The sequence below is a fragment of the Patagioenas fasciata genome, chromosome 4, assembly GCF_037038585.1.
Source record: "Patagioenas fasciata isolate bPatFas1 chromosome 4, bPatFas1.hap1, whole genome shotgun sequence".
NCBI lineage: Eukaryota > Metazoa > Chordata > Aves > Columbiformes > Columbidae > Patagioenas > Patagioenas fasciata.
The window spans coordinates 3,944,550-3,968,083 of NC_092523.1; the positions used below are offsets into that span (position 1 = coordinate 3,944,550).

At 48.4% G+C, this 23,534-nt stretch overlaps 2 protein-coding genes across 2 annotated transcripts in view; both read left to right on the forward strand.

Moving 5' to 3' along the window:
• The window catches only part of MAVS (mitochondrial antiviral signaling protein), a 670,207-nt gene that overhangs the window by 128,170 nt on the left and 518,503 nt on the right, over nt 1-23,534 (forward strand). The gene's annotated exons all lie outside the window — the stretch shown is intronic.
• SMOX (spermine oxidase) overlaps nt 16,018-23,534 on the forward strand; it is a 60,095-nt gene continuing 52,578 nt past the window's right edge. The window contains exon 1 of the mRNA XM_065837939.2: nt 16,018-16,170. The gene's annotated coding sequence lies outside the window, so the exon portion shown is untranslated. The remainder of the gene's footprint in view (nt 16,171-23,534) is intronic.

Below are 23,534 nucleotides of genomic sequence, written 5' to 3' on the forward strand. Positions count from 1 at the left end.
ACCTCATCCCAGACCTGAATAACCTGTCACTCTTGGCTAAAACCTCTGGCTTTCTGTCCCTGCTCCCAGCTCCCTTGTCTCTACTGAGCTTGTTTCCATGGATGGTCTGCCATGGGGATAACTTTATCTTTGTCTCATAAGAAAACATAACGTCTGTGAGAATCCTTTGCATGTGAAAGGCTGTGACCTTCTCCAACTTAGTTTGAAGTGTTTGACCAACATCCACCAGATTTTATGGCAGAGGAGTCATAGATAGAAAGCTTTTACAAGTTTGCAATCAACTTGTACAAGTGTGGGACCTCAAGGCAAAAATCCACATGGACTCATGGGCATTGTCAGCTCTGTTGCATGTCGAACTACTTGTTCTTGCTCTTCTTCTCTTTCTGTCCATGCAGGGTGAGTCTGAAGGGGCTAGGGAAGGTCAACAGTCTTTTTCCGTGGTGGGAAGAGGAATCTGCAGGGTTGTTTCTCTTTTGCCTCCACTGTGGGGTCTGTAGTACCTTTTCCCAACTGAGAGTCAGGGTGAGTCCCTTCTTTTTCCCCTCTGGCTGTTGCTCAGTGGAGCAGAGACCTGGTGATAACTACCCATGAAGCTGCTCGCCAGACCCTGCCTTGGCCTCCAAAACCCTCTGAGATTCTGCTGCTTAACAAAAGAAGAAGATCACAGAATCCCAGCCTGGTTGTGGTTGAAGGGACCTCTGGAGATCACCCAGCCCAACCCACCTGCTCACGCAGGGTCACCAGAGCAGATCACACAGGGTCGTGTCCAGGTGGGTTTGAATGTCTCAGAGAAGGAGACTCCACAGCCTCTCTGGGCAGCCTGGGCCAGGCTCTGGCACCTCACAGGAAAGAAGTTTCTCCTCATATTCAGATGGAACCTCCTGTGTTTCAGTCTGTGCCTGTTGCCCCTCACCCTGTCATTGGGCACCACTGAACAGAGTCTGGGCCATCCTGGGTATATTTATAAATGTTGATGAGATTCTCTCTTCTGCAGGCTGAACAGATGTTAATGTTTTATGCTGATGAAGCACTCCTGGCTTCGCTAGCCAGAAGCCAGCACTATGGAAACAACAAACATTCCTGCTTGAAAATTCACGTGCTGCTTGAGGGATTGCAGGGACGCTCCAGCTCATACATATGAAAGTCATAAGTCAGTCCTTCAAACTCCACCGGGCTGGAGGCTGGAAAATTCAAGGTATTCAGGTGTGCATGTGAAATCATAAAACCTGTGTTTTTCCTCTAATTGAGCAACTGCAAGGATGGGCTTTAGGAAGGATGCTGAAGATCAGGACACTCCTGATGACAAGGTGTGAGCTGGCAATGTCCCTTGTCCTAGAAACATCTCAGCTGGATAAAAGGCATCAACACATAAATTACAGGTTTTCTGGCATCTGATAAAAAGCTTTGAATTCTGGCATCCAGATTCTGCCCTGGTTATAAAATGGCCACGGTTACCACCAAAATTAAGAGTCATGTGTTGCCTGCAACTGCACAGGAGGTTTGAAAGAAGCTCCAGGACTCATCTCCCACAGGGATGCCAAAGTCACTTGAGGATGGAGACCATATGGTGGCTCCACTCTGCTGGGAGTTCGTGGACTGGACGGTGACTCTGCTCCCAGCTGTGTCCCAGGGGTCCTGCAGCAAAATAGGATTTTGTAGCAGAGCAGCAAGCCCCTGTGCAGAAATCATTGGGGAATAACCAGGTACTGCAGAGCCAGCTCTGCACCTGCTCCATTTTGCTGCTGGAGGCAGCAGACTCCGTCCCTGTGGGACTACGACTTTCATTTCCTTGTTTGTTTTGCTTTGTGGCTCCGCGTTCCATGCTGTGCTAGACAGATCGTGCTGCCCTCTGACCCTGCTCTTCTGGAGACACAACACATCTGCTCCTTGCGCTCCTGGTTTTGAACGGGAGTCCTCTCCCCAGCTGCCTGACTGCCAAAGAGGCTTTCGCAACCTCTTGCATGACAGCGGTGGACGCGGGGAAAGGTGATGATGTCAAGCGCGGTTGCTGTAACAACCCAACGTCAGGGTGTGTGCACCCTTTCCAAGAATGCAGTTGTGGTGACACGGAGTCAGAGCTGGAGTGCTTGGACGAGCTGGGTGAGATCCAGATGGTGCTGGGGCTGTTTGGAGACAGATGTCAGTGTGCCTGTCATACGGGCTGACTCCCTCCAGGGAAAGGACTTCCAGAGGAGAGCTGAGCATGTGGGGCAGTGACTGGATCTCTACAACAGCCCAGCCTTGTCCTGGAGAACAAAATATAGAATCACAGAATCATGGAACAATTTGGGTTGGAAAGGACCTTCCCAGGTCCCCCAGTGCCACCCTTGCCATGAGCAGGGACATCTTCACCAGCTCAGGTTGCTCAGAGCCCCGTCCAGCCTGGCCTGGGATGTCTCCAGGGATGGTTCATCTGCCACCTCTCTGCCCAGCCTGGGCCAGGCTCTCACCACCCTCAGGGCAACAATTTCTTCCTCGTGTCCAGCCTGAGTAAGAGATCAGCACAATTTTAAACCAAACAGAGTAGAGTGAGAAGTGTAGGAAAGAGCTACAAAGGAATTTGAGGGGGACAAGGGGAATCCATGAAGGACAGTATGATTAAAGGCCTGGTCCTGTGGACACATGCCACCTCTGGGAGTGGCCACCAACTAACCCAGGTGTCACTGGTATTTGACCACTGGGCAGTCAGTTTCTTGCCAGGTTGGTTTGACCGGACGGAGAGAGCGAATGGTGGAGGGAAGGCAACAGGGTGTTCTTGCATCCCTGACCCAGGTCCAAAGCAGAATGGAGACCACTATATGATTAGAAGATCTTTAATTAAAAAAAGGCTGATGAAGAAGCAGAGTTACCCAACATGGTGTCACTGAGCTGGTTAGTGGGGTCCACAGGATGGACTGTGGGTTCTGGACAGGTGAGGGATGCTGGCTTACCTCTGCCTTGGGGCTAGTGAAGAGGACCTCAGTGGAGAACAGAGAACGACCATGGAGCAGCAGAGACTGGCACAGTCCTGGGAGGTTTCAACTTCCAGATGTAGAGGGTGCTGGGCATGGCAAAGCCAGCACATGGTGATCCATAGAGTGGTTAGACCATCCTCTGCAATCTCCTTGCTGGATCCCTCAGTGACAGGTCTGTAGAGAGGTAGCACATCATATTGCCATGGCTGGCAGAGCTTACAAGGGCAGTTTGGCTTGGGTTTGGTTCTTCTAAGTCCTGCTAGCTGGGACCTGTGGGGACCTGGTTGCAGCGCTCAGTTGGTTATGCGGGCCAAAGCCTGGCTCAGTCTTGGTTCTATGTTGGCTCAGGCTAGAAGCACAAGGTGATCACTGCCCCTTCTCATCAGTGTGGGGATCTGGGGAGCCTAAGGGATGAACCATTATCCTTCAAGACCCTACATCACCCTCCTTTCCCATACATCACCCTACTTGCCCTCCTGCTCTCTTCTATATGCCAGACACGAGAGGTCACCTTGATCACTAGACCCAAAGTGAGAAGGAGGCAGTGGCACTGTGGCTCTGTTATTAGCAGGGATCTGTGCTCATGGGATCCCTTCTGGGCAACAGATCCCTTTTCTGTCATGTGGCTGGTGGTTCTGGGGTGCTCCTAATGTGTCCCAACACGCATGTCTACCCTGTTGTGGGACCCAATGTGCAGCTCTCAGATGCCCATGCTATAGAAAAATGGCCAGTGCTTAGGCTGCGTGGACCTTGGGTGGAGATCATCTCAGCCTTGTTTCTCACCTTCACCCTTGCCTATGGCCTTGCAGGTCTCCTCCCTCCACCACAGCAGACCCTTTGGAGACATGGCAGAACACCAGAGGCAAAGAGGACAGGGGGAAATAAAGAACCCCCTTCTAAGGGCAATGAGCCATTGATTTATCTCACTTGGTTCTTAATCTGAAAAGGTACCAAAATGCTCTTTTGCATGCAAGAAAAAACCAGGCACGGCGCTTACACCCTTGTGTAATTCAAACACATCTCCAGGCTCTGGATAGCAGCCCAGAGGTGCTTTGTCTTGATCCAGCAACACTCTCCAATGTGTGTGATTTACTAAAAAATAGGCACATGTTTCAAATTACCTGTGTACAGCCATGAGGGGGTTCAGGACTTTATTGCTTCCCAAACTTGGAACCATCACAGCTCGGTTCTGTGAAACAAGGGTGTCTATTGAAGAAGAGAGGTGTGCTGAAAAATCAGTCAACAGGCTTGTCAAGCGGTCTTGATGTCGAGTCCCCCATTCCATTAGGATCCCAGAGGAAAACCTCCAAAGAAGTCCTCTGCCTTCCAAACATACAGAATGAGCTTTCTCACAGTTCCTCCAGACCGATAACTATTAATCAGATATCATATATATTTTTTTAATGGAAAAAATATATTATACAGGCGATTGATCTGATCTTTCTTGGTGAGCGAGGATAATTAAATCATTGTAACTATATGTACAAAGTGCTCCTGCTACTATAAATAAAGGTCAAACGCAAGACACTTCCTGCTACTTTTGCTGACACGTGGCTGCTATTTAGTGATTCATAATCTCTACACACGGCTTGGCAAACAGAGGAGATTTTTTTTTAACAGGAGCTGTTTTCCACTTGTACAAGCACAACAAAGGATTTAAAGGGACCTTCAGCTTCGACCCACCTACTCGGCCAGCAAGTTTCTGCACAAGGTAACTAAGACCAGCAGGCCTGTGGTTTGTAGGCTGAAATATGCACAAGAGGGAGCTGATCCTCTGCTGGTTTTTGGGGGTCTTGACGTTAGAAGAAAGCTTAAAGTTACATCTGCTTTTGCGTTTAGACGGCATTTTTCTCATGTATATCACCCCGCCTTGTGCAACTGCAAAAACACTGATATGAGTGAGGGGGAAAGCGGATGCTGGGAGATAACAAAACCTGACAGTGTTTGGATAGGATTGTGTTGGGTTGTGGTCTTCTGGTCCATAGGCTGGGCTGTAGCTGTGGGATGGAGTCTAACGTGATTAATTTCATTATCTGGACAGGAATGGGAAAATATTGTACATGTATAAAGCACCTTTCCATGTTGGGTCTGTTGAGTGGTTTGTACAATGTCTCTGTAGCAGGGATAACACAGTAGAGTTGAAATATGGTGGTAATTGCAACTGGGAGGACAACTGGGATTAACATGCTTGTTTCGTCAAAAAAAGCATTCTTTTGATGATTTAAGTTGTGTAGGATCAAAGTTATTTTATTTGAGACAAGTTTTCTCTGTTTATGTGGAAATTATCTGCAATTTTCAGACCAACCCAAAACATCGAGGCTTGGAGAGCTGCTGGGTACTTGGATATTTGGTCTGAGCGCAGAGAAGGGCAATGATTTTTTCATATGCTGTCACCATTTCTCAGACTACATTAGAAAACTGCCTTGTATCCTATTTTGATTTCTTTTAACGACCTGATAAGATGTTTCCAGTTGGAGCTGAATTGAGATGGATGATCTGGGATGTGCGAGCAAGTAATTCCACAAAGGATCATCTTTTACCTTTGATGGTTGGCCCATTTCATTTCCTTTCGCTAACCTTTTATTTTTATGTGTATTCACGGAAAGTTCAGGGGAACGGTTTTAATTCTGTTGTTGGAGTTTGTGTTACAGCCCAGTTTCCACCACGCTGGGCACCACTTCGATGACACTGCTGGTGTCATTTATTAAGGTTGTTTCCTGGTGGGGATGAGACTCAGTACCACGCAGGTCACCAGCCACCGCTGGCACATTCAGGAGTAATGAATCACTAGTGCTGTTTGCTGAGCTGAGTCACTTGCATGGACAGAGACCTTTTCATAGAAAAGGTGAACAAAAAACCCACCAATTCAGTAAAAATATATAAAAATAGAAGGCCCCTTTTCAATATATCTGATGAAAGGAGGGTGTTGCTCAGTCGAACATCATCTCCTTCCAAGGCTCTGGACCGTGGTGGTGTCCGGGTGCAGAGCGACCTGCGGTTTCCAGCTGGCAGAACAAAGGCCGGGGATCGTGTTTGCTGCTGTTTGCTCAGTGTCTCGGTTACAGGACATCGGGTACCTGGAAACTCTGGCATGCAAATCTTAAAGCCTCTGAGGGAAAAAGAAATATATGTTTAAATATTCTTTTTTCTTTTTAACAAAAAAGAAAATTGCGTGTGTGGAAAAATTGTTCCAAGGGCAAATCGTTACCTGCTCACTTAAAAGCCGCTTGAATATTGGCTCAGAGGAGATAAGTGAAAGCAGAATATGGTCCTAGGTAATGGAGCACATTGGAGAGATGTGGCAAATTCTGTGTGCCAGGGACAGGGTGGTGAGGGAATGGCTGTCCGGTGTCTCGGTCAGAACCAGGATGAGGAGTCGGCAAATTAAATTAGTGGGGTACAGGTTCCAAACAAACCAATGGAGACGGGTCCTCATGCAACGGGTAGCTGAGCCTTAAACTTCTTGCTGCAGGATATTGTGGATACAAGAAGGTTCAAGAGGTAAATGGGAAAGTACATGGATGAGAGACCTGCTGGGATTTAATAAGCATAAACATCTCATCAGGCTCAGGATACCCCCTGAGCTGAAAATAAAGGAGGCAGGGACAGTTTTGGGGAGAAGTATCACATGTGTTTGACCCATCCTTGAGTGCTTGCTCATGGCCGCTGGTTTTATCTATTTATTTCATCTGGTTAATTGAAAAAGCAGGAAGCAGAATGAGCTTTAGTCACCAAAACCACTGCACCTCATGGCGTGTGATCGGAGTTGGGAACAGCATCCTTGGCACGTGCAGCAGGAGCACGTCGCTTGCAGCCCAAATCGTATCCTGGGCTGCATCCCCAGCCCCGTGGGCAGCAGGTGGAGGGAGGGGATTCTGCCCCTCTGCCCCGCTCTGCTGAGACCCCCCTGCAGTGCTGGTCCAGCTCTGGGTCCTCAGCACAGGACACACATGGACCTGCTGGAGAGGGGCCAGAGGAGCCACAGGAATGACCCGAGGCTGGAACAGCTCTGCTGGGAGGACAGGCTGAGAGAGTTGGGGTGTTCAGCTGGAGAAGAGAAGCTCCGGGGGCACCTTATTGTGCCCTTTCTGGACTTTAAAGGGACCGATATAAAAGATGGGGACAGACTTTTGAGCAGGACCCGTTGTGACAGGACAAGGGGTGATGGTTTTAAACTAAAAGAAGGGGGATTCAGGCTGGACATGAGGAAGAAATTGTTGCCTCTGAAGGCAGTGAGAGCCTGGCCCAGGCTGGCCAGAGAGGTGGTGGATGAACCATCCCTGGAGACATCCCAGGCCAGGCTGGACGGGGCTCTGAGCAACCTGAGCTGGTGAAGATGTCCCTGCTCATGGCAGGGGTGGCACTGGGGGAGCTGGGAAGGTCCCTTCCAACCCAGACTATTCTGTGATTCCATGTTCTTCACAGCTGTCTGAGGGGGTAATCTCAGGTCTTGAGATGCCTCAAGTGCTACCGGAGAGCACTGTATGAGGACGTTCAGCTTCATCTTCCATTCTCTTTTTCAAGACCCTTCCCTTTTTATCTGTACCCACCAAAGCAGCGTGCTGAGCTGGACAGACCCTGGGGAGAGCTGTGTGGCTGTTTCTTATGTTCTTAATGTGTCCCCAAAACACCAGGCAGCCAGCCCAACATTTTGACTGAGATTTTGACGGCTTGCTATTACCAATTCCCTTCTTCCATTTCTCTCCCAGGAACACTGGCTAATTTTACCAGATTTTATTATTAAAGTCTTGTTTTGCCCTTCCTTTGGGGATGAGGCCAAGGGACCTGTTTCCACAAAAGCGATTTGGGTGCCAGATTCCCGCTGTGCCTGTTGCCTGAATTGTGCTGCTACCTTTCTCCTTCCCCACCTCAGAGCCAAATAAAAGCATTTTGTCCTTCTCCGATGAAATCCTAGAGATGTGAATGTCACAGCAGGCTGCGTGTTTTGACACGGGGAACATTTGTGCCTGCTGTTTAAGAGAAATAAGTTGCCCGGGTTTCCCTGGGAACTGGCCCGTCAGTCGAGCTTGCCTGACTCCCCTGTTATTAAAACAAAATGTGAAAGAGTAAATGAGTGTGTTGCAAGTTGCGGATGGGTGAAATGCTATATGAATGTATTTCATATCCAAAATACGTATCCTTATGTAAAGGAGGAGATAAATTTGAGTGTTTTTTTCAGATAATTTAGGTAGTTATTCCTTTGGATTACTTTTGCTAGCAGTGCTGTATCTTCATGCACAGAACCCAGGGGCTGGTTGCAAAGAAACAAAACCTTGTGGCTCAGCAGTTGTCGTATTAAATCTGTGTGCTGGTTATACATAATACGTTCTCCCTGGGCCCCTTGGCACTGGTTTCTTCTGCTGCTTGTGGATGTAGCAAGGCCGTATTCTCTATTATACTTGGCCTATTTCTTCAGAGCTTTACTCTTCACCCCAGGAGCGCCTTCGCTTCTTGTTTTGCGCAGGTTATACGAGGGGCTTATCTTCAAGACCCACAGCTTTTAAAGACTGCAGGCCATCTATGGGGCAATCTATTTTTAGGAGACGCGGTACCAGGGTGGCTCAGAGCACTTGGCAGCGTACAGGCGTGCAGAACACAAAGGCGGCCTCTGTACTGGCTGGCTGGTGAACTCAGCGTCGTCAGGGGCTGAGAGACAGGCACGGACAGACAGCGGGACGGACGGGAACAAAAGGGTTGTTTTGGTCAGTGAGAATGGCTGCAGCCTGCGAGCAGACACCTGTGGGCACAGGGCGGGATGCAGGGGCTGCCCAGATGGGGATGGAAACGGTGGCAGGGGCAGGAGAACCCTTAGGATTGTTCACTTTGAGGGGCAACATCTGAAACAGCGAGATATTGGCTGGGACAGGGGTATATTGGCTGGGACAGGGGTATATTGGCTGGGACAGGGGTATATTGGCTGGAAGTACTGCTGTCACCTGGCCAGCGCTAGGGATGGAAAACGAGACTCCTAGGACTTGTTTGTGTTTTGGCATCATTTTTGTTTTTCCACTGTTCTCGCTACATTTGCCATCGCTTGTGCTTTCTCGGTTACCTGCTGGGAGATAAGGCAGGAGCCGCGCTGAAGCCTCCTCCCAGATTTCCACATTCAATCCTGTCCCTTTGTACCTGCCAGATTTTCATTTCCTGAATTCTTCGTGTTCATAATAGTTTAAGTGATTGCATTTTCACGCAACCTATGCTGAACTGGCGACAAAGCGGGGTAAAGGTCCGTAACTGCTTTCATAAGAGGGCACACAAGGTGAGGCAGGACTTGCCTGGGATAACTGAAGGAGGGTATGTTAGAGCTGTACAAAATAGTGAGATACTTGCAGACAAGTCAGCTGTTCACTCTCTCTCTTCCAATATAAGAACATGGGGGCATCAAATAGGCCATCAAGGTTGGACATTAACAAAAGGTTCTTCACACAGAGGGTGGTGGATGCTGGAACAGGCTCCCCAGGGAGGTGTCACAGCCCCAAGCCTCACAGTGTTCAAGAAGAGACTGGACAATGTCCTCAGACACATGGTGTGACCTGTGGGGTGTCCTGTGCAGGGACAGGAGTTGGACTCCATGATCCTTGTGGGTCCCTTCCAACTCAGGATGTTCTGTGATGAATCTGTGATGAAATGGAGCAAGCTCCAAGCAAACCAAAGAAAGTGTCACTGATATGTTTCCTTGGTGGAACTCCTTGCTGCAGGGTGCTGGGATCATCACTATTTCCACGGGGAGAACAGGCAAGCTCACGAAAACAAAACTCAAAGAAGGTTACTGAATAGAGAGAAGCCATGTCTGTCTCACAAAGTCCCTGAGCAGAAAATAACTGGGAGCTGAGGGGGGGTAAATCTTCTTCTTCCACTTGTGGAGGCAGCACACTGGCCTAGAAAGATCTTTGTTCTTACCCAAGACAGTTGTTCTCATGTTCTTTGTCAGGCCCATTTTTCTGCCTCTTTTTGAATTTTTTCACCTATTTTCAAAGGCATTCACCTTGTGGTGTGGCTGGGCTATTGCCGTCCTCCCTGTTGTCCCCTGAAGATGACTTTCTCCAGGATTTCTGAGCGATGTAGCAGGGTGCAAAGGGAAAAAAAAGTGTGTAATAAAAGCCATGATCTTTGCACTACCAGCCTTGCTCACCTGGCGATGGTGGGGACTGAAGGTCCAGGAAGGATTTGTCACCAGTATGGGCAGACAGCAGCCATGGCTGTATTGACGCAGGTTGTTGTCCCCATCTATCCCAGGGAGTCTCGCAGCACTTATACGGCTGATGTAAGGCAGAGAAGTTGTCAGAGCTCCTTCCCAAATGAGCCAGATGTTGTGGACAACGAGGCATTCGGAGATATCGCAGCTGTAGGACGGGACAGCCCCTGGCAGATGTGTCTGTGTGTGCATGACGGAAAGTATTTCCAGTTTTCCTAAGGCAAGTGAAACCAAAGGGATACCTCAGCTATGATAAATCACAGAAATGGAACAACGTTTTTTAAATTTAGCAGAATGTTGTGATAGGAATACGTATTTTGGACTCGAAGCTTGGCAGATACAAGCTAGAAATAACAATATGTTTCAGTCATTCAGGGTACACACGTTCACTACAACAATTTATAGAACCACAGAATCGTAGAATGTCCTGAGTGCGAAGGGACCCACGAGGATCATGGAGTCCAACTCCTGTCCCTGCACAGGACACCCCACAGGTCACACCGTGTGTCTGAGGACGTTGTCCAGTCTCTTATTGAACACTATCAGGTTTGGGGCTGTGACACCTCCCTGGGAGCCTATTCAGTGTCCAGGATTGCTATGGATCTTCCACGCATAGATTCTTTATTTCCATTGTTGAGATTTGATCCTTTTCTCAGCAGCTATACCCTTCCAGAAATCCACGTAGGAAAGTGTTCAAGGCTATAGCTCTAAGGATATTAAAATTAACTATTCTTTGAGCTGCATCATTCTGGAAATCACCTTCAGTAGTTCTCACCTGGTCTTATTTTATTTCTAACCATAAAGGTGAGCTGGATGGTTTATCATCAAAGGGAAACAGTTGTGATAGATCTCCCTTGTCACTTAACTTGTCAAATGATGACTGAATAGCAAACGTCATATATTACTCATTTGTATGAATTACTGCAGCTACGCTGGAATGACCGGGAGGTCACAAGGCTTTTTAGCAAAGGGCAGACTCTCTAAAGTGACTTTTGAAGCTGCCTGGAGCCTGAATATACTTTCAAAGGGAGGCTGCTGGGCTTTCAGATTCCCTTTGTAGTCTGGTAAAACCTTTTATTGACTTATCGTCAGGGGATTGTGAGGAAAAGGGGAAAAAACATCAACGAGAAGCGATACCGTTTGATCTTTGCCCTTTCCCGTCGTGTTTATGCTCAGCAAGTCTTGCTTTGGACAAAACTTGTAGCGGGATCTTGTATTTATGTTCGAATGTTTTCTCTCTCCTGCGCCGGATGTGGTTTGGCTTTTTCTCCTGGGAATGTATGTTTTTGTTTGACTATTCAAGTGTTCCTCAAGTGGGTGAATGAATCATGGAAATTCCGTATTACGTACGGGTGGAAAGATAATAGAGCGTTATATCTGAGCCTTTCACGGTGAGTTTACCTTGTCTGCTTTGCAGGTAACAAATGGATTCGTCTCTCTCTAGTAAACACAGTGTAGAGGATGGAAAAGTCAGCTGGGCTGTTGTAATTATTTAACACAGGCATTTCCAAACTGTACTTAATTTACTGCTTAGGGGAACATAAGTGGCTCTGCTGTCGCGTGTCACCCAGAGCAGGAACCAAAATCAGTGCTCAGGTGTCTTAATGATAACAATTATTGAGTTAGAAAACCAGGAAAAACCCCTGTTTCTAAGCTACTTATTCTGTGTTTGCTTTTTAAGTTATATTTTAACTTATCAGGGTCCTGTTAGGTGTCAAGTGTGCGAATGGATTCCCCAAGGGATACGAGCACATGCCAAACTTGGGACACGCAATCAGGCTTTTTGCTCCTAATGCCAGCTCCGAATTTTAGCAAGAGTGGGCTTCAACTCTGCCAGGGGCAATTGAGGCTGGAGATTAGAAAGCAATTCTTCGCAGAGAGAGTGGTCAGCATTGGAATGGCTGCCCAGGGAGGTGCTGGACTCACCGGCCCTGGAGGTTTGTAAACTGAGATTGGCCATGGCACTTAGTGCCATGATCTGGTCAATGGACTGGAGTTGGACCAAGGGTTGGACTGGATGATCTCTGAGGTCTTTTCCAACCCAGTCCATTCTGTGATTCTGTAATTGTGAAGCACAGCACTGTGGCTTGTATCAGATGGCTTTGCATTGGAAAATTGCTGACTTCGAGTGGATAATGGCACTTTTACCAGCGTTTTTAAATCTGAGGATGAAAAACGTTGAGTGAGAATGGTAAAAGGCAAAGCCTTTTAATACTGAATGCCAAGAACGTGGTGTTTTGGGAGTATGGAGGGATACTGAATGCTGCTTATTTTTCATCTCCTCTCCTGCTCTCTTTTCCAGGCATCTTTATTTTCCTAAAAAAGACCTTCATGTGAGGCTTGATCCTCATCTCGCCTGGCAGTTCTAGGAATGGAACATTATGTTGGTCAATAGGTATCTAGAAGACAATCACTTAATCGTATGAAATCATTATTTTTCTTGGCACAAAAAAAGAATCAATCCATCCAAAGACCCCATTGACAAGACTTCAGACACCCCAAACCCAGAAGTACAGCTTAATATAGTGTCAAGGTCACTTTCCCTTATACCCACCATGAGCTCTCCTGATTAGTTTGCAAGACTCCCCTCCCCAACTGAATTTGTTTGTGTAGAAGGACATGAGACCTGAGCTATTTCTCTCCATCCTTGGGACATTTTCTGTAGTGCCAAAACCCCACAACCCTCCCAGAAAGTGAACTTCCAGGCAATAATACCCTTTTCTTTATTTATGCTGATTATGTCTGTGGCTCGCAGCCCTTGGCAGTCTCCTCAGGTGTGCTGCACAAGCAGATCTTTCTTCCCAGCTTGTGGGTTACACCCTCTGGACTTTTATCACTCACTTTGCATTTCATTCACAAATCTGTGGTTCATGGGTTCTTCCCAGGAAGGGCGCTTGATTTATCTTGAAAACCAGCTGTTCACAGACCATAAGCTAAGAAAACAAATGTCAGAGGCACAAAAAGTGATTATTTTAGGATTTCATCCAATTTCTTTGGAGCTACTGACCAAGTATGGCACCCAGATCTGTCAATTCCTCTTTCTTAATGCATGAAGCAGTGTATTAAACCTGTGCTTGCAATGCATTTTAGCTGTAATTTCCCACAGGTAACTGCATTTCTATGTACCCTCAAAGCCTCTCGCAAGCATGTCCAAGGCTTTGGAGTTGGCTGGGCTCTTGCTGCCAAATTTAAACTGGAGAAAGAGGGCAGAGCCCAGGGGAGCCCAGCTACTCAGAGTTTTCTAGATTTAGTTCAAATCCTTCAAACTGCAGCCAAGTGGAGCTGAGAGCTAGTGCAGCCCTGGAACACGGTTGTTTATTTGCTATGGAGGAAATAGAAGTGCCATTCAGTAGGAATTGGCTCCCAAGCTTTCCCAGCTGCTGGATGACGAGCATATCTCACAGGTCAGCTTCTCTGTGGGAACAGGGAGAACCAATCTGTTCTTCACCACGGCTCCTCTTTGGCTGCTAACAGAGGCAGCCTCGATTAGAAGCAGCTCCAGGGGCAGATATTGCTCTGTGAGATGCTGAGGACCACGAGCAGGAAATCCCAGCTTTCTCTCCATCTCCTCCAGGTAGGTCACTCCAAGCTGGACCATCAAACTGACCCTATTTCCTCATCATCCAGGACTTTGTCCGCTCCAGTGGGAAAGGCTTGTTCTTTCCAGCCAACATAATCAATCTCATTGCAAATCCTCTTTCCAGACATCACAGAATCACAGACTGGTTGTGGTTGAAGGGACCTCTGGAGATCATCCAGTCCAACCCACCTGCTAATGCAGGGTCACCAGAGCAGATCACACAGGGTCGTGTCCAGGCGGGTTTGAATGTCTCAGAGAAGGAGACTCCACAACCTCTCTGGGCAGCCTGGGCCAGGCTCTGGCACCTCACAGGAAAGAAGTTTCTCCTCATGTTCAGATGGAACCTCCTGTGTTTCAGTCTGTGCCCGTTGCCCCTCATCCTGTCACTGGGCACCACTGAACAGAGTCTGGTCCGTTCTCTTGACACCCACCCTGGAGATATTTATCAGCATTTATAAGATCCCCTCTCAGCTTCTCTTCTCCAGGCTGAACAGCCCCATCTCTCTCAGTCTTTCCTCACCAAAAAGGTGCTCCAAACCCCTCATCTTCTTCATAGCCCTTGTCTGGAGTCTCTCCAGTAATTCCTTGTCCTTCTTAAACAGGGGAGTCCAGAACTGTACACAGTAACTGGTTAAAACAGGGATATGCCTGGTTAAAACTGGTTTACGGCTCATTTCTCTGAAGCCCTTTAATTTACAAAGCTCCACTTCCATCTGTAGGCTGTTGGAGACCCTGTGCTGGAGCTGTGGGGTATGTGTGCGTGGACAGAGCTGGTGCCTCTTCTCTGTTAGCATCCCACCATGCCCAGTCTGGCCCAGTAGCCCCATCTGGCTCCTGTGCTGGACGGGGACACCCATCCTTACAGCTTGCAGGCTCAGGAACCACGTTTCCAACACTGGTAAAGAGTGTATGGCCAAGAGGTGCACACTGTCCTGCGCTGGCTTCAGCCTCTGGGGACTTCAAGCTGCTTTGCAGGTATCGATTCCAGCTGTGACAACAGCAGTAGAGGGCAGTCAGAAGAGTACAAGGTCTGGCAGAAAATGGCCTGCAAACGCTGTATGCATGCAATGGAAAATTTTGCACAGCTATTATTTAATATCTGGTTGAAGCTGGGAAATCTGATCCCCACGTTATTCTTGCCGCTTTCTCCAGATGTTTGAGCCGGCTCAGCAGCCTCACCCCAGTCGTGCAGGTGCGAACCTCTGGCAGGCAGATAAGCGGGTTTTATAATAACGTAAACTGCTCGAAGGCAACTTGCAGACACCACTATTTCCATCCAAGGCGCAGGCTTTTCTCCAAACTTTTTATCTAGATAACCCCAAACAATTTCAGTCAGCATTTAATGGGCTGGCTGGAGGTTTTCTGAGCGTTTCAGCTGCACTGGTGGATCCTTATCCCGTGCTTTATATGTTGCTCGTGCCTTGTGACAAACTTACTTTGGAAAGACACTATAATTTAATAAAACGGGGTGTTTACCGAGCTGCAGCTTGGAGACAAGACTTCTACCCTGCAGCTGCATGGAAGGCATCAAACTCAGATGCTGGGAGAGCCCTGTTCCCTCTGCTTTAGGGCTCTGAATGCCAGTTTGTTACACTGAAATGAGGTTTTTCTTTTTGCTTTACCAGCGGGAGAGGTCTGCATTGCAGAGGCTTAATGCCCAGGGTGTTTAGTCAGATATTGGAACAGGCTGCCCAGGGCAGTGCTGGAGTCACCATCCCTGGAGGCTTGGACAGACGGACATGAGGTTCTCAGGGACATGGGGCAGCGCCAGGGGTGGGTTATGGTTGGACTCGATGATCTTGAGGGGCTTTTCCAACCAAAAAATGGCTCTATAATTGTATCCCACTCCAGCACCGTGGTTTGAACGTCTCCGGAGAAGGAGACTCCACCACCTCTCTGGGCAGCCTGGGCCAGGCTCTGGCACCTCAAGGGAAAGAAGTTGCCATGTCTGGCGGAGATGAGGTTCTCAGGGCCACGGGGTAGTACTGGGGTGTGGGGGGGAACGGTTGGACTCTGATTTTGAGGAGATTTTCCAACAAAAAAAATGACTTTATTATTATATCCCATTCCAGTGTGTCTGGGGGCTCATGCCGCGGTCCCCAGAGCCGTCCTCTCCCGGGCCTGTCTTAGAGAAGGAGACCAGGATTTACTAACCCCGGGGCTCTGCCGTCTGGGCGGGTTGAGGCTCCGCGTCCCCGCAGGCGCCTCAGGCCGGTGCTCGCAGGGGAGGAGCTGGAGGAGGCGGGGGAGCCTTGAGGCGGAGCCGGGGCGGGCCCAAGGGGGAGGTGGCTGGAAAACAGGCCGGCGCTGGTTCCGGGCCCGCAGTGCCCCAGCAGCCGCCGCAGCCGCGCCGGGAGCCGCCAGCCGCGGGGAGGGCAGCGAGGCGCCGTGCGAGCCGGGCGGGCGGCCAGACCCCGTCCCTCCGGCCACCGCAGAGAGAGGTACGGGACGAAGCGGGGGGAGGCGGGGGAGGCTCTTCCCCGCTTACCGGGGGTCCCGCTTCCCAGGGGGGTCGTCCCTTTCGTCGTTCCCCCCGCAGCACCTGCCGCGCTCCCGCCCGTCCCTCGGCCCCCTGGCAGCGCGGCCGGAGCCCCCCAGCCCTGCTCCCTCCTTCTGAAAACACGGCCAAGGGGCATTCCCGTGGGGCAGAGCTGGGGGGGTGTTTGCTGGGGCGACCTACCCCTGCACCCCATCCCAGGCGCCCAGAGTCACTAAACGGCCGTATAAACGTGCCCCCCCTCGTTCCTCAGCCCCCCAAATTCCCCTGGCTGGTGCAGCACCGAGCCCGGGTGGGTGTCTGATCCCAACCCGTGTTTTTGGAGAGGGATGTGGGACCAAGAAACACCTCAGTGTGGGTGCACGGGGCTTGGCCAAGGGTAGAGAAACCACCGATGTTTGCCGTCACGTTGTTTTTTTAATTATTCTTATTTTTTTATTATTATTATTGTTATTTCCCCCATGTGTTTATGCCAGCGTATCGCGCCTCCGCTTTCTCTGCCTCAGCATTTCAGGCGGTGACACGAAGAATAAAGGTTAAGTAGGGAAGTCGCCGTCATCTGATGCTTTGAGGCGGGATGTAAATTACGAGCTGTAAAGGCTTGCAGTTCGCTTTGCGTTTCAGTATCTCTTGTTTACACGAAGCTGGGACAATACCGGGGGCTTGGCAGTTCCCACCGGTCTCGTGTTTTCAGTCAAACCCATTGACTTCTGCAGAATTGCTCCGGCTTTTAAATCGCCGCGATGGGCGAGGGGTTAATCCCGGACGCAAAACGCACCAAGCCAATTGTCGCTTAGCGAACCTGACCTCAAAACAAAGCTTTTTAGCTATTTACATCCTCAGCCCCAGAAAGAACAACTGCTCCGCTGGACCCTTGCTCTTTTATCACCCCTAAAAATCCTTTGTGTGATGTATAAGCACGCTGTCTCAAACCCAGCGCTGTAATTGCCCTGATACATTAGATATAAGCGCAAGCTTTACATAAAAGTGAAACCATATGTATCAGCTAACGCACGTCCACTCTGTGATCCTGCACAAACGGGGTCGAGTCCGGAGCTCTGTCCTCAGCTCACCCCCTCGATCCGCTTTTCCCTCAGCCCGTACGACACGGTCCCGTTCCCGGAGTTACCAGACAGGTTTAGTGGTGGATGAGAAATCAGCCGAGGAGCATTTCTGTGCCTTGTGTGAGAACGCTGGATTTCTTTCAGTCTTTTACAAGTGTTGCTTTATTGACTTAGTGATAACATTCTGCTCTCACAAGTCCTTTTCCCTTTCCGGATTGTTAGCCCAGTGCTTACTAATCTTTTACAGCGCTGCTGTGGAACAGATGTATGGTGTTATTCAGTGAGTAGCAAGGTCTGTAGTTCCAGCTGGCTTTGCCTCTAAAAAAGACAAGTATCACCTTTCCATTGTACCCCAGTTGTGGAGCTGGACTGGGAAACAGGTTCAGATGACTGCTGAGTTGGTAAAAAAAAAATGATGGTCTTAGGTCTGGATCCAAATCGTCACATAGCTGCTGAAATGTTTCCCTGGGCATCTTGGGGTTTAGAGAAGCATCTAGCTGGTGTTTTGGCCAAATCGTATGTGGAAATAGGTGCAGAGGTGTTGATACGCAGGTCCTGAAAATGCTGGTTGATGTTAGGCGCTGTGGTCCTTTTATTTTTCTCCTTTTGCTCGTGGGAGCAGCTACTCTTGATTCTACTGCTTTGTGCTTTTTTGAGATGATGGAGCGTGTGGCTGGAACACCATGGACGCCCCACACAGGAGCCCCTTTCCTCATCTTCAGCGTGGCTGCAAGCACTCCTGGATAGCCCTCTCTGCGTTTCATTGAAAGGGCTTTCTTGTCTGTGTCTTTTCCACCAAAATGTGTCTGAGTGCTGTCACAAATTAACACAATCTTTTCCTGGGATGGGGGAATCTCAGTTGACTTGGTGGGGTTGGAGAGGTTGAGGTAGAGTTTGGAAAGCCCTGTGAAACTGCTAACATTCCTCACAAGCATAAACCTGTTGTTCATGGCAGGGATGTCAAGCTCATTTTCACTGGGGGCTACATCGGCCTTGTGGTTGCCTTGAGAGGACCAAATGTAATTTTAGGACTGTATAGATGTAGGAGTAGTTATGGTTATACAGTCCTAAAATTGCATTCGACCCTTTGAATGCAAGCGTGAGGCTGATGTGAAAATGTATCTGACACCCCTGGTTTATGGGGTCCCTACAGAAGCCTTTGGTCTGAAGGTGTGATGGTGCCTTTAGTGGTCTCCACCTTAGCCAAAGGTTTGGGTTTTTCACAACCTTCCATCTGCAAAAGGTGGTGGATTCTTGCCCATCTCTGCCTCAGAAGCTGGGAGGGGTATTGCTGCCTGGAATTAATTCCTGCAGAAGTAGAACTGCCCATCCTCTCAACCCCATTTATATCACTTCATGTTTTCCGTGACCGTGGTCCCTTCCCATGCAATCATAGATTCTCCAGCTAATTTCCCACCGACCCAAATGCGGGTCTGAGGAGAATGGTGATGCTGATTCCCGAAGTACGTGGATTTACTGTCTGTGTATGATTTGATTATATGGAAAAGAAATAGAAATTATTTTCTTGGTGCCTTTGATGAGTATTTGAACACAGCCTGTTGTATTTCACAAATGTAACTGCTGTCTCTTTCAGTAACTGTAATAAACAGACCAGAAAATGGAAAAATGTAGAAATGCCCTTTCTCAGTGGCCACAGACTTTAGTCCTCTCCAGAAGTTAATGAAGTCAAGTCTATGGAAATTAAATAACTGATTTTTCTTTAGCTCTGTTGGTACGCCAGGAGTTGTGCCAGAGTGGTAAACAAGAAACTAAAGAGATATAAATATTACCTCTTGGAAATTAAGTGAGTGGAGAATGGGTTTGAAGAGAGTGTCTAAATCATCTGGCTTGAGGATTTGTCCTGCTTGGGTGCAGAAGTGAATGACAATTTTCAACCGCTGTTTTTATCAGCTCTCGTTGCTGCGTTGGCTCTGGTGTGTCCAGGTATCCCATGCTCTGTGTAGAGGGTACGTGAGTGTGTGCGCAGTAATGTCACTTGAGTTTATATCAGTCGCCGTGGAAATTGGTTACAAATCTCTTGCTTTATTTTTAAAGAAAAAATATTGTTTCTGTGGTTTCTTTTTATTTTAAGAAAAGACTCCAGAAATACCGTGGGTGGGAATTCAAACTACTTGGAAAATAAAACTTTATGGTGATTCCATTAGCACCGTGTGTGTTGTGGCACTTGAGGAGCAGGTTGATGTGGTGCAGCTGTTTCACATGATGTGTGGCTCTGCTCTGGAGGTTGGCTTTGTAGAACCTGAGTCTGAGGTTCTGTGTTTGTATCTGTGTACACTTGTGAACATATTTGGGAAGCCTGTGGGGTTCAGCTCCTCCCTGTACCTACTGAGAGTCCACTACAACCTGTAATAAAGCTTCCTGAGGTCCATCTTGACACATGCAACTATCTTAGGAGGATGTCACCAGTTGGTGTTTCAGTGGTTGTGCTCTTTGGCTGTGTAGGGTGCATGAACTTCATGGAATCATAGAGTAGTTTGGGTTGAAGGGACATTTCCAGTTCACCCAGTGCCACCCCTGCCATGAGCAGGGACATCTTCACCAGCTCAGGTTGCTCAGAGCCCCGTCCAGCCTGGCCTGGGATGTCTCCAGGGATGGTTCAGCCACCACCTCTCTGCCCAACCTGGGCCAGGCTCTCACCACCCTCAGTGTAGAAAAATTTCTTCATGTCTAGTCTGAATCTTCCATGGCACTGACCTGACCTTTACCTTAACCTGATCTTTACCTTAACCTGACCAGAGTGTGTCCATCATGTCACCAACATGTTCTTTATTCATTGTAGGGAAAGAAAAAGCTTTGGGTACCCAAGGCAGCATCCATGAGGGACCCTGGGATAGGGATCGAGCTTCAGGCTGGAGGAAAAGTGCAGGTGATGGGGATTCAACCTGCACCCCACGCTGCCCACCCGGGCTGTGGGTAACACACCACGTGGGGCTTTAGAACAACCTGACAGCAGCGGGACACAGACCTTTGCTTTGCAAGACGTGCTCTATACACTGGTGACATTTTCCTCTAGAGAGCTTGAAATGCAGTGGATTTTTAAAAAGTGCTGTTGCTTCAGTGAATTTTAATTGTGTCATAGTATTATAAAACAGTTTGGGTGGGAAGGGACATTTGCAGCTCATCCAGTCCAACTTGTGCCATGAGCGGGGTCATTTTCACCCAGATCAAGTTTCCCCATCCTTGGTTTTAAGTGCAATTTTGGTGGTATTTTTTTTTCTTTTTTTATTGCCCCTGGAGGTTTTATTTTTGGCTTTTTGGTGATATCTTGATGCTGGGGACGTGATGTTGTCAGGATGGGTGCAGCGGGGGTTTGTCCTGGGTTGCTCTGAAGCTACCGAGATAACTTCACCGGCAGGAATGCAACGCAAGAGCGGTCAAAAAGCCCTTCCCTGCTGTTCACGCTGGAGTTTGATCCCACAGCTAATTCAGGGTCAGTGTCTGCTCCCAGACCATCCTTTAAGCCCGGATATAACAAGCCGGCGTTCATTAGTGCTCTGGGATAACTCAAAATGATGGTGGGTGGGAGCTGAGGGTCTGAGGGAAGCGGATTTTGCAGCCCCGGAGTTGTGATTTACACAGGGCTTTGGGTGTCGCGTCTTCTTCCTTCGGAGCTGTTTTCCACATCATCCTCAGAGACGTTATCTCAGTTCTAAGAGCAGGAGGATGGAGGGACAGTGACAGAAAGCATGTCACAGTAAGCGAGGCAGATTATCAGCTGTGGGATCCCAGAGAGCTGAACTGGTGTAAATAAAGACAATTTCAACGTTTAGGGAATCTTCAGTTTTCATCACTTGCATTTCTTTTATCCAATAGGTCTTGAAAGGGCTGCAGGGTCTTTATACTGGCTTAAAAATGTCATTAAAATACTTTTTTTTTGGCACCTACTGAATTCAAAGGCAGCAACTACCTTGTAAGACAAGACAAAATACTTGTTTTCCTGGCTGACAAAGTAGAAAACAAAATGGATAGTAGCTAATTTCTGAAGAATGGATAGTTGTTTGTTCATTTCTTCGTTGTTCATATTTCTGCATAATGCCAGATTTTTCTTAAGTGTGCCCTCTCGATGTAGCCGAATGGCATTTAACAGCGTAGGTTGCTGGCATGCTTGGAATGGCTGAAATATTGGACAGGACACGATGGTGTTTGTGCACTTTGAGGAGAGGAAAAAAAAGACACTTTATTCTTGATCGTTTCTGGTGCGAAGTACCCACCCAAGCTGTTAATGTATCCAGAAAATACCTGTTCTAAGGTAAGCAGGTAGTCCTGGCCTATCGCTAAGCCACAAATAGAGCAACAAGGCTGGGGAAGGGACTTGAACACAAGCCCTATGGGGAGAGGCTGAGGGAGCTGGGCTTGTTTAGTCTGGAGAAGAGGAGGCTTAGAGGTGACCTCATGGCTCTCTATAACTACCTGAAGGGAAGTTAGAGCCAAGTGGGAACTGGTCTCTTCTCCCAGGCAGTCAGCAATAGGACAAGGGGGCATGGGCTTAAACTCTGCCAGGGGAAGTTTAGGCTGGATATTAGGAAGAAGTTCTTTACGGAGAGAGTGGTCAGGCATTGGAATGGCTGCCCAGGGAGGTGCTGGACTCACCGGCCCTGGAGGTTTGTAAACTGAGCTTGGCCATGGCACTTAGTGCCATGATCTGGTCAATGGACTGGAGTTGGACCAAGGGTTGGACTTGATGATCTCTGAGGTCTTTTCCAACCCAGTCCATTCTGTGAAAAGCAGCAGTTTATTTTCCTTTATGCAAGCTCTCTTCAGTTTGATTCATTCAGCAGGGCAGGTGGGGAATGGTTTTTCTCCCAAAGACATTTTACAGGTGTAACATTCAAGTGTGCAAACCTCACGTTTCTGTTGGATGGACAGACATGTAGTCTGCGTGTTCAAGGATGTAGGTGTGACCTCCTGCTTTGATTCTCCCATCTTCTTCTAGCAGAATTTTCTGTTTTGGAACAAATTGTGATCCCAGAGGGCTCTGCCAGGAAAATGTGCATCCTTAGGGTGTCTGATGATCCTTTCCCTCGAACCCCTAAAAATCACAGACCCTTTTGGAAAGCCTGGGTAGCTGGAAGGAGCATCATTTTGCAAGGCCTTGTTTTCAGCAGGGAAACTGCTCTAAGGTATTTTCACTGTGCTCTCCTATCTCTGACTGGTTGTTCTTCTCTTGCGTAACTTCTCCACCTCCATCAGAGTTTAGTTTTACGGGTGATTTACGCAAATTGAAGGTGCTACTTCTACTGAAAGGTTCGTGCCTGTTCATGGGCCTGTTCTGCTGTGACTGTGGGTGAGGGATCACACACCTGGGAGCAGGTTATTACTAATTTTGATGAGGTTATTTTTCAGTTGGATCCCATCCCTGGCCTGTCCTATGGCTGCTGCTGTCAGGGCTTCTTAAGGACAGTGCAAAATTAGGGTGAAGTTTCCCAGGGTTGCAGCATTGACAAGAAGGAGCTGGGAGGAGCTGTGGGGGACACGTAAGGAAGCAAGAACTCCTAAAAAAACCAACCCTTTGCTGCTGAAGTTGATAACTCAAGCTCTAACCCTGAGAGAAAGGTCAGTACTTTGGGTTCTGCAGTTTACACTTTGCTGCTTGGCTGCTCTGATCTCCCAGAACACGATGTGCCATTAATTAATGCTTACAGAAGCACAGTGCTTCCAATAATGTAGCAGACTAAATAAAACATCCCTTTTATAGTCGTGGGGAGCTCACACCATTGCTCTGGTGATACAATAGCATCTGCTGCCTCTATTCGGACTTGGAAGACAACTTGACAAAGGGCTGGATGTGACCACAGGCTTTAGGGTTAAGCGCTGGGTCATTACACTTTCTGTCCTTTTGATTCCCTCGGGGTGGCCTCCAGGACCGTGCGGTGGCCTCCAGGATGTTGTGGTGGGCTCCATGCCCACGGGCAAGCTGTAGGAAGCCCTGAAGGTCACAGATTTTGGGGATGAACAAAGGCCAGCCCTAACTAGGAGTTTCTGCCTGAAGGGTTGATGCAGGTGGGATTTCTCATGCTCCCACCTGAGCAGAGGGACAGGTGGGAGTCTGTGAGGCCAAGCAGACAATCTGTGAGCTTTTTTGTCCTTAGAAGCACAGATGTTTTGCTCAGGGCTTAACCAAAACATGAAAGGGGTTCAGTCCTGAGCTCCTGTTCTTCCTTGTTCAGTAAGACCGATTTTTTTGGCGTTACCTCTGTATTGCTCCTCCAGAAACAGAGGGAGA